The sequence below is a fragment of the Lissotriton helveticus genome, chromosome 10 (assembly GCF_964261635.1).
Source record: "Lissotriton helveticus chromosome 10, aLisHel1.1, whole genome shotgun sequence".
Lineage (NCBI taxonomy): Eukaryota > Metazoa > Chordata > Amphibia > Caudata > Salamandridae > Lissotriton > Lissotriton helveticus.
In genome coordinates this window covers 781457470-781474693 of record NC_136071.1, presented here as the reverse complement: position 1 = coordinate 781474693, position 17224 = coordinate 781457470, and positions in this window count along the sequence as shown.

Here is a 17224-nt window from a genome sequence, read left to right as displayed (position 1 = left end):
TTTGATTTCTGGAAAAACAACATTGAAACGAAAACCATCTGGGGTACCAAAGATTGGCAGATCCAAGGTCTAGAAGCATTATTTAGAGCCTGCATGATCCCAGAACAAATAATATTCTTGAATGATACCATTCAACAGACAACCTGTCTTGGCCTAGCCAAAATAAAAGACTTAAACAAACCGTCTATTCCAAAGTCAACACCTGACAGTAATAGCACTACAGATGTTGAGATAGACGTATCCCATATTTTTACCAAAACAGAACACATCCTGATTGGAAAAAATGGTTGATCTGGCCCACAGACACAAATAACTGTCAAGATAGATTCCTGAACAAAATACAGGGGTTAAAAATGACCAGGCCAGACCCTAGATACTCCCAGAGACAACATCCAGGGATAGTTACAACATACAGTGTAGGGAAACTCTGCCTCGAATGGCTACAGAAATCCACACTGGCTGAAATTAAGCAACACTTGACTTTACTTAAAGACGGTGCTGACTTGCGTGATTTCATAATGGGACCACGCAAACAGCGTCAAAAACGTTTCATAGCGGCCGGTAAATACGCTACGTACAACAAAGCTTGGAAAGTAATGCAAATTGAAACAGCAGAAAAAATACGAGAAATTGATCGTATTAATTTGGAAAAATCACTTTCTGTTGTGGACAATGGGTTAATGACTCTGTTCTCCAGAATATATTCACTGGACAGTATTGTATCATCTGCTATTGATATAATAGAGCAGGACTTACTAATGTTACAACACGGTCAGTCCCAATTACGTTCTATTGTACAGCTTGGCTGGACGATGCAAAATCTGCGTTCAGGCTACGTGCCCTGGCGTTTAATCAACACAACGTCATTATTCTCTATCTTTAACCTTACTGATACACAAATCAGTTTGGCACAAAAAGGAGCAGACTATACGATTCTGAGCATTGAAAAACTTGAGAGATTACCATTGACAATGTCAGAAAGACCTGTCATTGAATGGATAATACACGGAATAATTACAATTCCGATAACAACTTTCCAATTTAAATACTGCCAAGAGTATATACCAGCGGGCCAGTATGAAAGGTTGGGTAAAGGGTACATCAAGTCATCATGGAAATTACCTTATACACACACATGTTACAGTGAAAAGAAACAGAATGTATTTCTTAGTGGTAAAAATTGTAAACGATCACTAAGCGGTATACTTCTATGTCATGGTATTAACCTGCATGGGGCCTGCGAGGGGACTTCAAATAACCTTTCATGTCACCAGCACGGCACACCTGCAACACAAAGGGAGCCATTCTTTAGACGGCTTTTTAACGGGAGCTATATTCTAATAGTGGACCACAGCTGTTGTGGCATGGTGCCAGGGAAAGCCTATATCAGCGTGAGTTCCATGGTCACTTGCTGTATGCAAGTATTGTATCCAAACAGCACTCCAGATACGGAGGCAACAATTTGGCCTTCTTTGAATATCTCTTCTATTCGAATTGATACTTTAAGCAGAATAAAGTCTGTTCTTTTACAGACAACTGTGCTTTTAACATCATCAAAAGAAACGTATGATCTGCAAGTTGCAAGGACAACGGCAGAGATACATAGCCTTTTATCAACAAATTGCCCCATGCATTTTGCAGAAATGCTATGCCAAATCCTAAATATGTCAGATACCAGTGGCATCCCACATGTATTTAAGACAATTTTTTCGGGACTGTTAACACCCTTCAAAACAGTTCTGGGCATTTTTCCTAATTTTGTCCATTCTGTCTTACAGAGGGAGAGAAGAGGCCCTTTTAAGCCCCTTTTGAGGGTGTGGTCACGTATACTGTGATCTGGATAATCGTCTCAATCAGGCACCCTTAGAAGGAAGAGTAATAACGTGAAATGACGACTTTTCAAGTTGGAGTGGCACGTTTATTATTACAAACACATGTGTATCAATAAGGCATATTGCTAAAGATCACTCTTAACAAGCTCTGGCTTCACTCTGCCAGAAAGTATGCAAGAAATCAATTGTCACTAAAAGTTTTACGATGCAAACAGAAGTGGCTATCTATTAAAAGATGACTTTCATTGTAAAGAGGAAACGTCAGGAAGGCATTAAAAGTTGTTCAAAGAAATACGTTATCTTTACACAATTTCCCCGAAGAGAACCATCATTACAGGTTTAAACATTTTAGAAAGAATAAAATGCCAGAGGTTAAGATTCTTAAAAAAGCATACTAGTATTTCAGCGTGATTATACAAAGTACCTTTCTATCAGGCCTAGTGCCTAAAAGCGCCTGCCTAAGGGAAAGAACTCTAGAAGATCTAATGCTAGAAAGAAATCTTTAGCTAATGCAAGGAATTGGGTATGGATGAAAAAGCACTCAGCAAGTTGAGATAATTAAGAGAGTGTAAGCTGCTATCTCATTCAGGAAGGCATCACCTGGTAGACTAGGTCTGCGTGTCTCAAATCAGATAGTCGGTCGACCGGAGAACCACCCAAAGAGTCAGCTTGGAAAGTTCTGCCTTCTAATTGTGATGGTGAATCTTTTATACCTGAAATCACAGAACTGACACAGTCCTGACGTACTTTCTGACGCAGGTGGCTTGACCGCATTGTCCTAGGACAGTGGGGGCGGTCGGGTGTCCTAACGGTCGGTTGGCCATGCTTGACCGCAGAACAGTGTGAGAACATCTTGTTCTGTACATATTTCTAAAAATGTATGTGTGACCGGAATCTTACGCTAGGTGCTAGTTTTGCAAGAAGTTGCGGCTTATTTCGGCAAGCTAAGTTTCAAAACAAGACTTAAGTGGAAAGTCCCCGAAAAATGTGCCAACCTGCACCAGTTGGGTCTTGTGTACGTGTGTGTGGGTGTTGGTCTCGATTCTGTGGAAAATTACTACTTCGCATTAGGCCAATTTACCACGTTATTTTTCAGTGTAGCAGAAATGCATTTTTAACATTATTGTGGCCTACTGCACACTATTAACCTAAGGCATGTCTTTTTGGCCTTTGCCTTGGGTCTATAACCCCGGGATTCAGGGATTTTGTGGGATCTAATTTGTTGATCATGCATAGCAAAAATTGAGGGTTTTAAGCATATTTTCAGGTTTTCTCTGATAGGCCCATAAGTGACATTTTCGCTATCAAGGCAGCTAAGAAGTGCTCTTTTTGGTGATCGGATGGTAGAGCGTGATTTTAACCCTTCATCATCACCCCTGTCTTGTTCATTTATGAACACACTCTTGACTGAGTATCTTGGCGACCCTATAGCCAGTGGGGGTATCCAGGGCATGTCGTTAACATAACACTTAAAGGTGCCTTGGACCTGCTCTTTCTTCTTCGCTGTTTCTCCATCTGACCTAAGGAGTATTTTGACATATTCTGCATCTCGGTCATTAAGCAGACGCTCATACTGGGCGGCTGTAGGGCTCTTGCTCAGGGTGTCTCTGGCTGGCGGAAGAGAGGGAGCTGTTGGTATGTCATAGTGGGTGCCAGGTGCTGTTATCTCGCCCATTTCTAATTGTACTCCCGTCCCATCCCCGGGAACTCGATCCATGTCTTCATACTTCGCTATCTGGTAGATCCCTGTGCTAGCATAATTCATCCCTACTGCCTTGGTACTTAATCTTTTAATGCAATGGCTCCCTATCTGAAAAGCGCAACACAGTATTATGAGAATCCCAACAATCGGTATCGTCAATTTCAAGATTGCTGTGAGCCATGAAGGCATCCAGTTAAGATTGAACCAGTCTGTTGGAATAATGTCCGCAGGGGCACCTCCTTCATCGATCATTTCTTTTCCCAAGTTGGTCAACTCCTCAATGGCTCTCGCTATTGATCCGTTATCCTCGTCATTTCCTGGTATGAAAGTGCAGCAGGATTTTCCTATTTGATGACACAGACCACCGTCTTTGGCAGTCAGCATGTCGAGGAAGTAGCGATGTTCCAAAACCATTAGTCTCAATGGGCGCAGTTCTTCCCTTATTGCATTTAGCCCGTCTCTGGTGCTGTTTATGGCTTTCATGACCTCATAGCGGGTTACTTCCAGCCAACGGGCATTTGCATTCGTTTGGAATATTGGCATTGCCCCTCCGAAGAAAAGTTGGGCCTCGTTGAAGAGGCGGAATTCTGCTGGAACTTGACCAAGAGCCTCACCTGCAAAGTACTCCGCTGTTCGCCGGTGTCGGTGGAGGAATGTCACGTCACCTGACATGGGGTGTGACAGTATGTGAGAGGTATTCGATGCCGGCACAACCAGATGTACTTCATGCAAAGTCACCAAAGAGCATAGTCCGAGCCACTGAGGAGGTAGGTGGAGATATAGGCGTTCTCCACAAGCCCAGTAGTAGTCCATTAATGTAGAGGTGCCAAACTGCATGTCGAAGTTGAAGACAGTTTTGTTACAGTCTGTGTTACGCCCAACAGAGATAGAGCCATTACCTATGAAACAAAGAGAAGGATTTTTTAGTTTAAATGCTTTTTTGTGTTGGGACTTTCCTTCCCCATCCCAGGTGTATCTCTTTCCTTCCTTATTCCAAATGTCTTCGCAGCTTTCCTCAACACCCCAGTCAATGTCTCCTACCCAGTCCGTTTCGCCAGCCCAAGGGGGGGCCTAAGGAAGCTGCCCTGCAGAATAGGGTATGACATGGACCCATTTATCTTTTACATAAAGCTGTGCTCGTATGTTCAGCACAGTTCTATTTTTGCACGGACAGGAACTTTCATTGTGTGGTATATTCGGATCGCACTCGGCTGGGGGTACCGTCACTGCGGTAAACCCTTGTCTCCCAATTACTGACTGGTAATAATGTGCGTTTATGTGTCTCATTCGATGCAAGTTCTTTATTTCTTTTGTCAGGGCGGCTGTTCCAGTGACAATCTTGTATATGATGGGGGTAAAGTCCCACACTGTTGTATTGACACCTTCAATGTCTAATTCCACAGTATTGATCTGGATCTGTCCCTCTAAGCGGCAAAGATACAAGTGCAGAAGGCACATGGCGATGTGTGGGGGGACCTCTTTAGGAAATATTAGTCTGTCAGCCGCTACTGCATGGGGGATGTATGAACTTACATAACAGGAATCGTTTGTTCTTGATTTCCCTACTGCTGTCATGTCCCTATACCAGGAGTTGTCTACTAGGGAAGAGTGGACTGAATGATCTCTCACTAATAGTTGTAGGCCTAGTATGGGACCTAGGCCCTCTTGTATCTTCACAAGATGTTAGAATGTTTTGTGCCCTGCCCTCTGGTTGTTTGCATGCTTGCGGGGGACAAGGGGCTTTGTTCTGTAAGGGGCAATAGCAAATCGGCGTGTTCTATGGTGGCGGGAAAGGCGTTGGCGGGACGCTTGTTGTCGTTCAGTGATGTTGGCAGACCTATCCCATGAACTATTTCTTTCCCCTGGGGTGACGAGTGAGTGTTCAGGGTGCACACTGGTGGGTGCGCTGCTAGCAGTACTATTTTCTGGGAGTTTCAGGATCTGCTGTGTGGTGTGTTGCTGTCTGCTGTTTGAGTGTGACCGTTGGTACAGTGGCTGAAACAGTGGATGCTAGGGCATTTCGGTTACCTATCTCATTAAAGCTCTTTACAGCAAGAAAATAGACGCACCAATTGAAAGTTATTAGTGCCACTCCAACAATGATACAGAAGATAAATGTGACAAGAGTACATAACTTTGCATTACGGCTGCTGTATTCCTGGACCAGCACGGGGGTGCCTTCTTCTTCTTCTTCTTCTTCTTCTTCTTCTTCTTCGGCAGTGGACGGGAAACCGCTGTCCTCATTCAGGGGGACCATGGGCATGTCTCTTTCCTCTCTCAGTCTATTGTCTGTTGCTGTGGAGGCGCAGGAGCGAGCCGGACGTCTCGCCGGTGGATCCATGCCTTGCGCTCAGCTATCCGGACGGCAGTTGGAGATGAATCAGTCACTGCAAAGGGGCCGTCGAATTTGGGGTCTTTCCACTTCCTGACGGGCCTCCGGGCGAAGATCAGAGTCCCAGGGCGAATAGGTGGCAGCTCTGGATCGTTGGAGCTCTTCTCCTTCCTTTTGGACACCTGGGCAGAAAGGAACTGCGTAGCGCGGGTTAGTGTGCAGACAAAATCGTACAGTTCAGCTTTCACAATCTCAGAGGATGACTCACTGTCAGTTTTGGGCCTGGTGGAGGGGACAGCTACATTTATGGATCGTCCAGTGACAAGTTGGTGGGGCGTGAGGTGGTGATCCGAGCTTGGAGAGTTTCTTAATGAGTAGAGGGCAAGTGGAAGGCAGTAGAGCCATTTCTTACCGATGGTGGCGCTGATTTTGCTTATTTTATTTTTGAGCAAGCCGTTGAGGCGCTCGCAAATACCATTGCTTTGGGGATGGTAGGCAGATGTTAGTTTGTGTCTGATGCCTAGCATTGTGGTCAGGGAGGAGAAGATGGCGTTTGAAAAATGGCTTCCATTGTCCGTTCTTATGGCGGCAGGAATTCCAAAGCGTGAGATGACCTCACGCAGTAGGAATGTGGCTGCTGCTTTGGCATCGCAGTGGACGCATGGTCCAGCATCGATCCATCGCGAGAAGGGGCATACCACCACAATGAGATATCGGTAATTTTGGCACCGGCCGATCATGTCAACATAGTGGAGGTGAAGTTCTTTGAAGGGGCCCAGAGGGTTTGGGAATGGTGGAAGCGACTGTTTTGAGCGTTGGATTTGGTGAATACTGTTGACAGATGAGGCAGTTATTAACAAAGAGTTGTATTAGTTCGTGGGCATTGGGATTGAACCAATCTGCTTGCAGTGTTGTGGACATGTTATCTCGGGAGACATGTGCGGGATGGTGGAGTTGGTCCAGTGCCACTTGCAGTAAGGCTTGTGGCATGACGGGTTTCCCTGATATGGTCTGTCTGTAGATAAAATCAGCAGTGTCCTGCTGTACTCCCCTCTTCTTCCATAGCTCTTTCTCTTGTTGTGGTGCACTTTCTTGTACTTCTCTGAGATGTAGTTGGGCAATGTGATCGTATTGTTGTGTGTCATCGATAGGGCAGAAACCACGTGCGTCAGAATTGTCATTATTTGTGTCTGAGTGCTGAGCTGGAGCTACACCATTGTCATGCTTTTGTACTTGTTCCGCTAGTGTTATTTTTTGTTCTGTGTGTTCTAACGGAGCAATAGCCTGAGCAAGTAAGATAGGTTTATTTTGATGATGATATGGTGCAACTACGGGTAAGGGGCCCCTAGCCGCAGCTTTAGCTGCCCAATCTGCCAGGGCGTTACCTCTGGAAACAAAGTCCTGTCCATTAGTGTGCGCTGCGCATTTAACAACGGCTACCTCAGTTGGAAGTGTGAGTGCTTCGATCAAGTCTTCCAGCAAATCTTTGTGGCACACGGGTGTTCCATCTGATTTGAGGAACCCGCGCCTTTTCCAGCGCAGGATGCTTGAGTGTGTCGTTGTTGTGACATATGCAGAGTCTGAGTAGACTGTGATGTGGTCATCGGCCCCTTTGTTTAGAGCGGCAATTAGTGCCACTAATTCAGCAGAATTGGCTGAGTAATGTGGAGGCAATGTAATGTGCTGTACAATGTCAAAGCAGTCGGAGGACTCGTGCTGCTGGGCTCTAACCACCGCGGCTCCTGTGTACCTGATCCCTGTCTCCTGGTCAATGGTGGAGGAGCCGTCAACAAAGTATACTGTGCTGGCTGGCAGGGGGTCCTCTTTTGCTGCTCCTGATTCATTTGAGGAATATGTGGCACAGTCATGAGTGTCATCGTCTGATGCTGCAATGGGATGGGCAAAGAAGGTGGCAGGATTGACTGTGTGACATTTGACAACCTTCAGGGAGGGCAGTGACATGATGACTTTGTAACCTGACACTCTCTGTGTAGTCAATGTTGTCTTGGCTTTCTGAATTATAGCAAAGACAGCGTGCTCGGTGTACATTGTCAGCGAGGATCCCATGACAATGGGGGTCCTTTTCTCCACAGCAAAGGCTGCACAGCCAGGGCTTGTTCGCAGGGGTAATGACCTTTCATGACTGAGTTTAGCATCCCGCTGAAGTAGGCAATGGGCTTATGGTCCATGGGGTATTTCTGAGTAAGGACTGCAGTCATGACCTGACCATTGCAGTGAGTGAACAGGTAAAATTCCTTTGTGTAATCGGGTGTGCATAACACTGGTGCGTTTGTTATCTCATCTTTGAGTTGTTTGAAGACAGCTGTCATTTCAGGTGTCCAATCTAGTTTGTTTTGCCTGTCTTTTGCTGCTTTAACGGCTTTCAGCAAGGGGGCTGTTATGGTGGAGAAATCAAAGACCCATTGACGGACATAATTGACTAGTCCAAGGAATTTCTGCATGTCTTTTACAGTTAGTGGCTCAGGTGTAATTTTTATGGCTTCAACTCTGTCTGGCGTGACTCGTCTCCCTGATGCTGAGAGTATCTGGCCTAGATATTGTACCTCTCTTTGGCAGTACTGAAGTTTGTTTTTGTCCACTTTATAGCCTCTGTGAGCTAGCGTGGTGAGCAGAGAGACGGTATCAGTCCTGCACTGGCGTTCTGTAGTACTGCAGAGCAAAATGTCATCGACATATTGCAGCAAGGTGCTGTCACATTGGAAGTTTGATAAGTCTTCTTTGACCACTCTGTTAAAAACGCTGGGGGACTCACAGTACCCCATAGGGAGTCTTCGGTAAGTCATTTGCACCCCTTTGAGCGAGAAAGCCAATAAGTACTGACTGTCTGGGTGAAGGGGGACGCTGAAAAACGCATTTTTCAGGTCAATCACGGAAAGGTATTGCGCATTCGGAGGAACATTGGTGAGGATGACCGAAGGGTCTGGGACGATGGGAAACTCTGGTATTACTATGTTATTGATCGAACGCAGGTCATGAACTAAATGCTACTGATTGGTCTTGCCCTTGCGGACCGGAAAAAGGCATGTGTTGAGTGGGGATACACAGGGGTATATGACTCCTTGATCTAGCAGGGCTTGTATCGTTGGGGCAATGCCTTTCTCTGCTTCCTTAGAAAGAGGGTACTGTTTAATTCTGGGTAGAATTGCGCCTTGTTTCAGTGTTATTTTAAAAGGAGTGGCAGAACGGATGAGGCCTACATCATTTGGACCAGTGGTCCACAGATGCGGCGGGACTTGTGCAAAGTCTGCATCACGCACTGAATCATATTTCGGTGAGGCAGCGGGTGTTCTGTTTTCCACTGTCACCGAGAGGGGTACCTCATACTGATAGATGATCTCTGTTATGGGGTATTCGTCAGGATCACCAAAGAGCTGGTCATCTGCAATGTCTCTCACTTGGTGTCCGGGCTCGATGAAAATTACACAGGCCCAGGAGCGCATATTGTCGTCTCCTGCTAGAAATGCCCCGTAAGTAGGTGTAATGTGAAGAGCGAGTATGCCTAGGATCATACTTTTGTCCAATATCTGGTAGTGCTGGGACTGTGGGCGAAAGAGAAATTCCTTTGGGAGCTGGACAGTGCGCTGGTGTAGTTCAGGTGTGTTGGCTATAACGATGTGCACCGCGGTGGAGAACGCTTGCTCATCCACAGGACGAGCCCTCATTTGATCCTTTAAAGAAGAGTCAACAGTGAGTGCCATCATCCGTGCTAGGGGTGTACCTGGTATAGAACAAACCATTGTTCCGTTCTCATGGAAGTGAATGGTCATGTTCAGTTTTGCCATTAGATCTCTCCCTAACAGGTTGACTGGAGAGTGCGGTGAATAGAGCAGTTGTTGCTCCAGCACCCGGTCTCCTATTTGTAGAGGTACTGGCTTGGTAAAGGGGACCCTTGCTATCGCCCCAGAGAATCCCTGTGTGTCCGCTACTTGATCAGAAATAGGCAGGTGTCCGCCTGTAATGCAGGAGTACGTGGCGCCTGTGTCAATGAGGAAGCTATAAGTTTTGTTATTTATCGTGACCAGGACGGTGGGGTCATCTTCACCACTCATGGTGCATGATAAAACTGGGCACACAAGAGTTGTCTGTGGGCTGTCCTAGCGAGCGTATCCTCCAGCTTGGTATTGCTGGATGGTGCCCTGTGTGAAGGAGTTGTTGGGAGTAATCACCACTCCTCCTTGGGGTGTTGTGTTTTGGGCTTGGGACACCATTTGGTACCTGGATACTTGCTGTTGCGGCTGTATGGGAGCTTGCATTTGCAGGGGCTGCATGGGTATTTGCATCTGCTGGGGCTGCATGGGGACTTGCATCTGCTGGGACTGCATGGGGACTTGCATCTGCTGTGGGACCGGCTGGGCATAGGCATACAACATCTGGGGCTGTTGTGAAAACGTCTGTTGTTGTTGTAATTGTGGTAGTACTTGTTGGATGGGGACTTGTTGGATGGGGCCCATGAGTTGCTGGCCTTGCTCTCGAAGTCTAGTACGACATTCCCTCATCATGTGGCCTTGTTTGTGACAGTAAAAACAAGTGCGTGTCCCTGCCTGTGGTTGGGCCCTCTGTTGCCCCATTCCATTTCCTCGTCCCTGCATGCCAGTGTTTCTGTTGGTGCTGTTTCTGTCATTGCTGTTGTACTGATGTTGGTCATTCCCATAAGCAGGCAGTGGTGCCACGTATTGTACAGGGGGCTGTTGTTGTACGTACTGCACTGTAGGCTGTTGCTGGGCCTGTACATACTGCACTGCTTGTTGTGGATGGGTCTGCAAGTACTGTATGGCGGGCTGTGGTTGCTGTTGTGTCTGTGCTTGCACATATTGCATGGCAGGCTGTATGGCAGGCTGCTGCACTTGTTGCCCAGACTGGGCATTGGTGGTAAGCGCATTTTGGGCGGCCTGTGGAAAGGTGGTAACTGCTGTCATTTGACTGACAGGTGCAGCCAACGTGTCTAGGGCGTCTTTTTTCTTAAGCTTCGGCTGCACCAATTTTGCAGCTGCATTCTCTATAGCTAGCTGTCTACTTTTTTCCTGTTCTATTTTCTTTTTGCAGAAATGTATGATGTGGTCTTGTATTTCAGGCCATGGCTTTCCTTCCATGGCTACTACTCCATCTAATTTCTCCTGCCCATCGTCTGGCAGTCCTCTTTTAACCATGTGGTAAAAGAGTCTTCAACACAAATAGAGCCATTCTTTAGACGGCTTTCTAACGGAAGCTATATTCTAATAGTGGACCACAGCTGTTGTGGCATGGTGCCAGGGAAAGCCTATCTCGTCAGCGGGAGTTCCATGGTCACTTGCTGTATGCAAGTATTGTATCCAAACAGCACTCCAGATACGGAGGCAACAATTTGGCCTTCTTTGAATATCTCTTCTATTCGAATTGATACTTTAAGCAGAATAAAGTCTGTTCTTTTACAGACAACTGTGCTTTTAACGTCATCAAAAGAAACGTATGATCTGCAAGTTGCAAGGAAAACGGCAGAGATGCATAACCTTTTATCAACAAATTGCCCGTGCATTTCGCAGAAATGCTAAGCCAAATCCTAAATATGTCAGATACCAGTGGCATCCCACATGTATTTAAGACAATTTTTTCGGGACTGTTAACACCCTCCAAAACAGTTCTGGGCATTTTTCCTAATTTTGTCCATTTTGTCTTTGGCGGCCTACCACTTCTTTTGGGACTCGTAGCAGGAATTTTATATTTGATCCTTCTGCTCCGATATGGCAAGCCAAGTCGCAGACAAGACTCCAGCAACAATGGAATAAACGATCCTAGCTATACGCTATCGGGACCGCATAACCAAAGTCCTTGGATTAGCCCGGCTAAGAGATCTGAATATGACCTGGTTTCTTTCATTCAGACCCATCTGGCAGAATTGCATCTTACCTGTGCTTCGATGTATGCTATGCGGAGAAGAATGCGTGTTGGACGTCTGTCTTACACTACCATCAGCAGTACCATTGGATACAGATACTTTGCTAAGTCCTGTAACGGCTCATGCATCGTGTTGTCCCCAGCGGCTACCCATTCTGATGATGGCATTCGTTGAGACTTCACCACTACGATTAGGGGGTAGTGAAGTACGAGGTGAGAGCAGCATCACCCAGGTACGACCTTCTGTGAGCATTGCTGATCCTGACATCGATGATAGCAATCATTCTCACGACTGTACTGTTGCGGCATTTTCAAACTTAGTCGAACTTTCACCTGAAGCCGTAGACCAATTTTTTGAGAGTCTGTCTGAAATGATGTTCTCCCCTGAACAGAAAGAATAACTTTTTAAGCAACGAGCACACAGCATTCCCTGAACTCTGAATTCGGCCTTCAGCTTTGATAAACAAAAGCTACTGAAAACAATTGGAACTGTTTTTCCCCTGAAAGCGAAATTATTTTTTTCTCACTTCCAAAAATATTAACTTTTTTGGGCACATGTACTCTGCTTAAAGTAGAACTATTCTTAGAGAACAGAGCTTCTATTTTAGGAACTCTAGAGACAATATATTACCTCAGCCTCTAGCACATGTACAGCATTTTGTATTAATATGTGATGGAATGGTCTCGACCTTCTCTTCTGTATTAAGACCCATTTCGTGTGTAATTTTCGCAAATCATTCAGCTGATAATTATATGCAATCCTTTTTTCTGAATGATAACACTGCTTGAAAAGCGTACAGTACCAATACTCATTTTTCGTGTATTACCATATACCATTTCAATATGCAAATTTATGTGTTTGGGGTGGGTTGGAAGAAACATGCATTATTATATGTTTATATGTTTACTATTGCTTAGTTTTAAGTAATGAGGGACAGTAGATTGTGGAGTGGATGTTGTAGTTCTATCTAGGACCCTAAATTCTATAGTCCTGATTTATGCCCTTATGTGGTTACAATAAATAATATCCTTATAAAGGCATAAGAATCATATCCATATTTAGTCATAGCCCATGCTGCCCAAATTAAGCAAGGCTACTTCCCCAGGCTCCTAGAAAGTACGACGAGTTCTGTAAAAACAAACTAAACCTCCAGCAACCTGGGAATTCCCCATTGCTTTTGTTTTGATTTCGTCCTAGAACTCCTGTGAGCACTCTAAGAACGGCCAGTTCTTAGTGACATCTTCATTGACGTCTTATGTCCAACCTTACGTCAAAACCCGGCACCTTTCAGGTATAAATATACCAACGTTGCCTTAAGCAAACACACGGTGGTGGTTTTGGAGCAGAGCGGCTATCTACTTGCCCGAGAGCCCAGCTGATCCCACGGACACCGCCCCTCCTCTTTGACGCACTGAGAGAGACGCTGTCTTTTCTCCCCTCACGGGTTACTGGGATATCGAGTCCTGAGAGAGAGATACCAGACCTCCTGCTTTCTATCACCCAGGTACGGAGCTGACTAAACCCTTAAAGAGAATTCTTGACTCAGATTGTTGGCAAAACCAACTTAACTTAAACTGCTACTTACTTACTCCTTCCCACGTATTAGGCTTAGGTCAGGTACACCGGGGTAGGCGTATTTAGAAGCACCAGTTGAGTACGTTAGTCAATGTATATTTGTATGTATATATTTTATCTATTTTAAAGAAACATATGGCTAAGAAACCATATCAATGCTTTTACAATATTATTTCATATTACTCCTTTTACTGTACGCAATTCATTTCTCTTGTATGAGAAAGAAGACTGCTCAATAAATAACACCTTTTATTGAAAACGTCGGTCTCTCTTTTCTCTGCACTCTGGTGAAACTAAGTATGCACGCTTGACTGAGTGAAATAGCTGTCTATTGTTTTCACACGACTCTAGAGATACACTCTTATTCTGAGGGAGCAAAGTTGTCATGTTTTATGGTTGTCAGAAGCTAATCCCTTCTTGTCTATCCAGGGAGGTTAAACTCCTCCTCGTTTATTCGAGAAAGTTTCTAGTGACCTCTGAGCTAGCTGGCAAACCTTAAGTCTAATATAGTCAGTAGAGACCTAGTCGACCTCAGTCCTACGTCGACACTGCTGAATATATTATTCCAATGCGCAGAGCCTATTGGGAATATAGGAACTACACTACAGTTTGCTTCAAGGTTGTGCCAATCCTCTCCACGGCTGCGAGCACAGTGTCCATTTTGGCAGTGAGGGCCGCCGCCTGCGGTTCCATACTTCCACTCTGGCGCACCCGTGGAGGGTCAAGGCTGTCCCCTTTTGAATGTCCGTGCTGCGACTTGTCTCACAGCCGGCCCATCACTAGCTTCTGCGCCATTGGCATCCGCGGGCAGTCTTCAGTGAAGGCGGACGCGGTTAGATGCAGGTCACCAAGGCTCGGGCCTCTTCCCACTGCCAGATGTGGAGTCAGCTGCGCCCGTCCCCAGTCAGGGTCTTCCACTGGGGGGGCTTCTCCTCCGCAATCATCAACCCAAAGAGCGCCGTCTGATCCGGCACAGACCGACACCTTGTCCCCGTTGTCAGGGAGGCCAGCCCCTCGTTGCCTACTGTCGGCACCAGGCGCTATTCCCGTGCAGTCCGTTTCCCTGTCGTAGCACGGAAATGCCCGGCCTCCTCCTCGCTCACCCTGGGCGCGGCGCCACGACCTGCTCCTTTCCGAAAGGCTCCGTGCCACTCCTCCAGGCGCTCTCAGGGCATAGGAGCCCTAGGTACAGTCCCCTTACAACACCTTCTATCTATGGCGGCCTTCCCTAAGGTGCACAGTGCTTTCGCGCCCGGGGTGCACCGTACGCGGCATCGCACAAAATGGCGCTGCTCCCAAGATGGCGCTCGCACCCCAGGACTTCAGTTCACTGCGTCTTGAACGCTGGCATCAGGCATTCCCGGCCATATTTATCTCCGTTCCTCACTCTTTTTGGCACACCGGTCACATCCGTTCTCAAAGTCTTTAGTGGTAGGCAGCCACTCCCGGGATGTCCTGCCCAGCGCCGGGAGGTTCCCCACTTACTTGATGCCGTGTCCCGGATACACCAAACCGCTCTCCACAGGGCCGCAGGCGAGCGCCCGCCAGCCCCGACAGCGATCACTGCGTTTCCCCTCACCGGGTCACCGGGTCACAGGACACAGGACAGGCACTATGCTGCTGTCTCCTGCCTATGGCGCAGAAGGGCCTCACTTTCTGCCGCACCACCCAACGGCACAGTCCACGGATGCTTGGAAGCAGTTCAGGGCCGACTCAAGGCCCAGGCCCAGCTCGCCGTTCAGCAGACTCACCCCACAATCGCAAGCCGCAGGAGCAGGCTGTATCCTCCCAGGCCCACACTCACTTAGCCCGTGATTCCCCTCTGGCGCTGAGCCGACAGCATTGCACTGGGCCGTAGATGCCCACCGCTAATGGAACGTCCCAGGGAACAGCTCAGGCCGTTGTGATCCGTGGCCCGCCATCGCCTCAGGCCCGCCTCCTTGCCTCAGCGTGGGCCCGCTAGCGGGGACAGCCAGCGGAGCCCTCGTCCCATGCAGATCGCAGTGGCTCACCTCTGGCACGGACACAACTGCACGCCACAGCCGCCAGCGTAGGGACAGGTCAGCAGCACATCCCCGGCGTCTTCACGCTCCGGCCAAGACCTGGTCGCGGCCGTTATTTTCTGCAGCAGTTGGTGCGCTTATGCCCCCTGCGCCGTTCCGCACTTCCGGGCTGCAGATCTCCGTTCAGCGCTGTATGTGCTGGGACCCACTGGACTGCATCGTCTCCCCGCTGCGATCCCCAGCCAGCCCCGCTCAGTACAGGTTCGGAGCACACTTCATCGGAATAATAGCAGGATAAATAGGGGTAAACAGACGGAGTGATTTCAATTCGCATCCGCTTTGATGGCTGGCTGGCCACGCCCCGAATAGCAGGCCTTGATGTACAGAACGACCCACCTGGAGATGGTCTGTTTGTGCACAGCCCGACCTTTCTTAGCGCCTGCGTAACCAACAAAGAGCTGGTCGTCCACCCGGAATTGTTTGGTGGGATCCAAGTAGAAGGACAGTGCACGTTTTGGATCCAGACAGTGGATCTCTCTTCCTCTTTTGAAGGACTCAGAGGTGGAAAGAAAGTGGGTAAAGTGATGGTTTGGCCAATATGAAAAGAAGTGACCACCTTTGGAAGAAAGGAAGGTAGAGTTCTGAGGACGACCTTGTCCGGATGAACAGTCAGAAAGGGAGGATTGGAAGAAAGAGCTTCTAGCTCACTCACCCTGTGCGCAGAGGTAATGGCCACCAGAAAGGCAGTTTTCAAAGTGAGAAGTCTGAGAGGACAGTTATGCAGTGGCTCAAAGGGAGTGCACATAAGATATGTCAAAACCAGGTTCAAGTCCCACTGGGCATTCCAAAGTGAACAGGAGAAACCAGATGAGTAATGCCCTTAAGAAATCTATTACAACAGGGGACTTGAAAAGAGAAGGCTGATCAGGGAGCCTGAAAAAGGCTGAAATGGCTGAAAGGTAGCCCTTAAGAGTGCCCAGAGCAGAGCCCTGCTGTGCTAAAGATAGGAGAAAGAAGAGAACCTCAGAAAGAGGGGCAGAAAGGGGATCCACAGCCTTTGCTGTGCACCACGCCACAAATGTATTCCATCTGCAGGCATATACTGTCTTAGTGGAGGGATGCCTGGCTGCCAAGATTACATCACAGACTTCAGGAGGCAAGTTAAACGACAGATTCCCCTGATGCTGCGCCCACTGGAACTTCAGGTCCCACTGCAGAACCTGCATATGCAACCTGGCATGATCGTCCAGCAGGATGCAGGAGGCCATGAGGCCAAGCAGCCTCAGGGTCATCCTGACCAAAACCCGGGATAGAGGCTGAAAGATCGGAATAAAAGCTTGAATATCCTGGACTCGCTGTTCAGGAGGAGAAACTGCATTGTGTCCAGAACCGCTCCGATGAAGAGGCGCTTCTGAGAGGGGGTCAGGTGTGACTTCGGTCGGCTGTAGTCTGGAGGTGGGAGACAACAGCCTGGGGTGGGCCTGCCTTCAACAGCCACTCGTCAAGATAGGGGAAGACTAGAACCCTTCATCTGCGCAGATGAGCTGCGACCACCGCCATAACTTTCGTGAACACCCAAGGGGCGCTGGTAAGGTCAAAGGGGGAGCACAATAAACTGAAAGTGCCCGTGGTCTACCGTGAACCGCAGGTAACGCCAGTAGGCCGGCAGGACAGGGATGTGAAAATAAGCATCCCTCAAGTCTGTTGCTACCATCCAGTCTCCAGGGTCGAGGGCAGACAAGACGTGAGCGAGCGCCAACGTTTTGAACTTCTCCATCCGGAGGAAGCTGTTGACGTTCCTGAGATCCAAGATAGGACGCAGGCCTTTGTCCTTCTTGGGCACCAGAAAGTAGTTGGAATAGCAATGACGAACTACTTCTGGGGCAT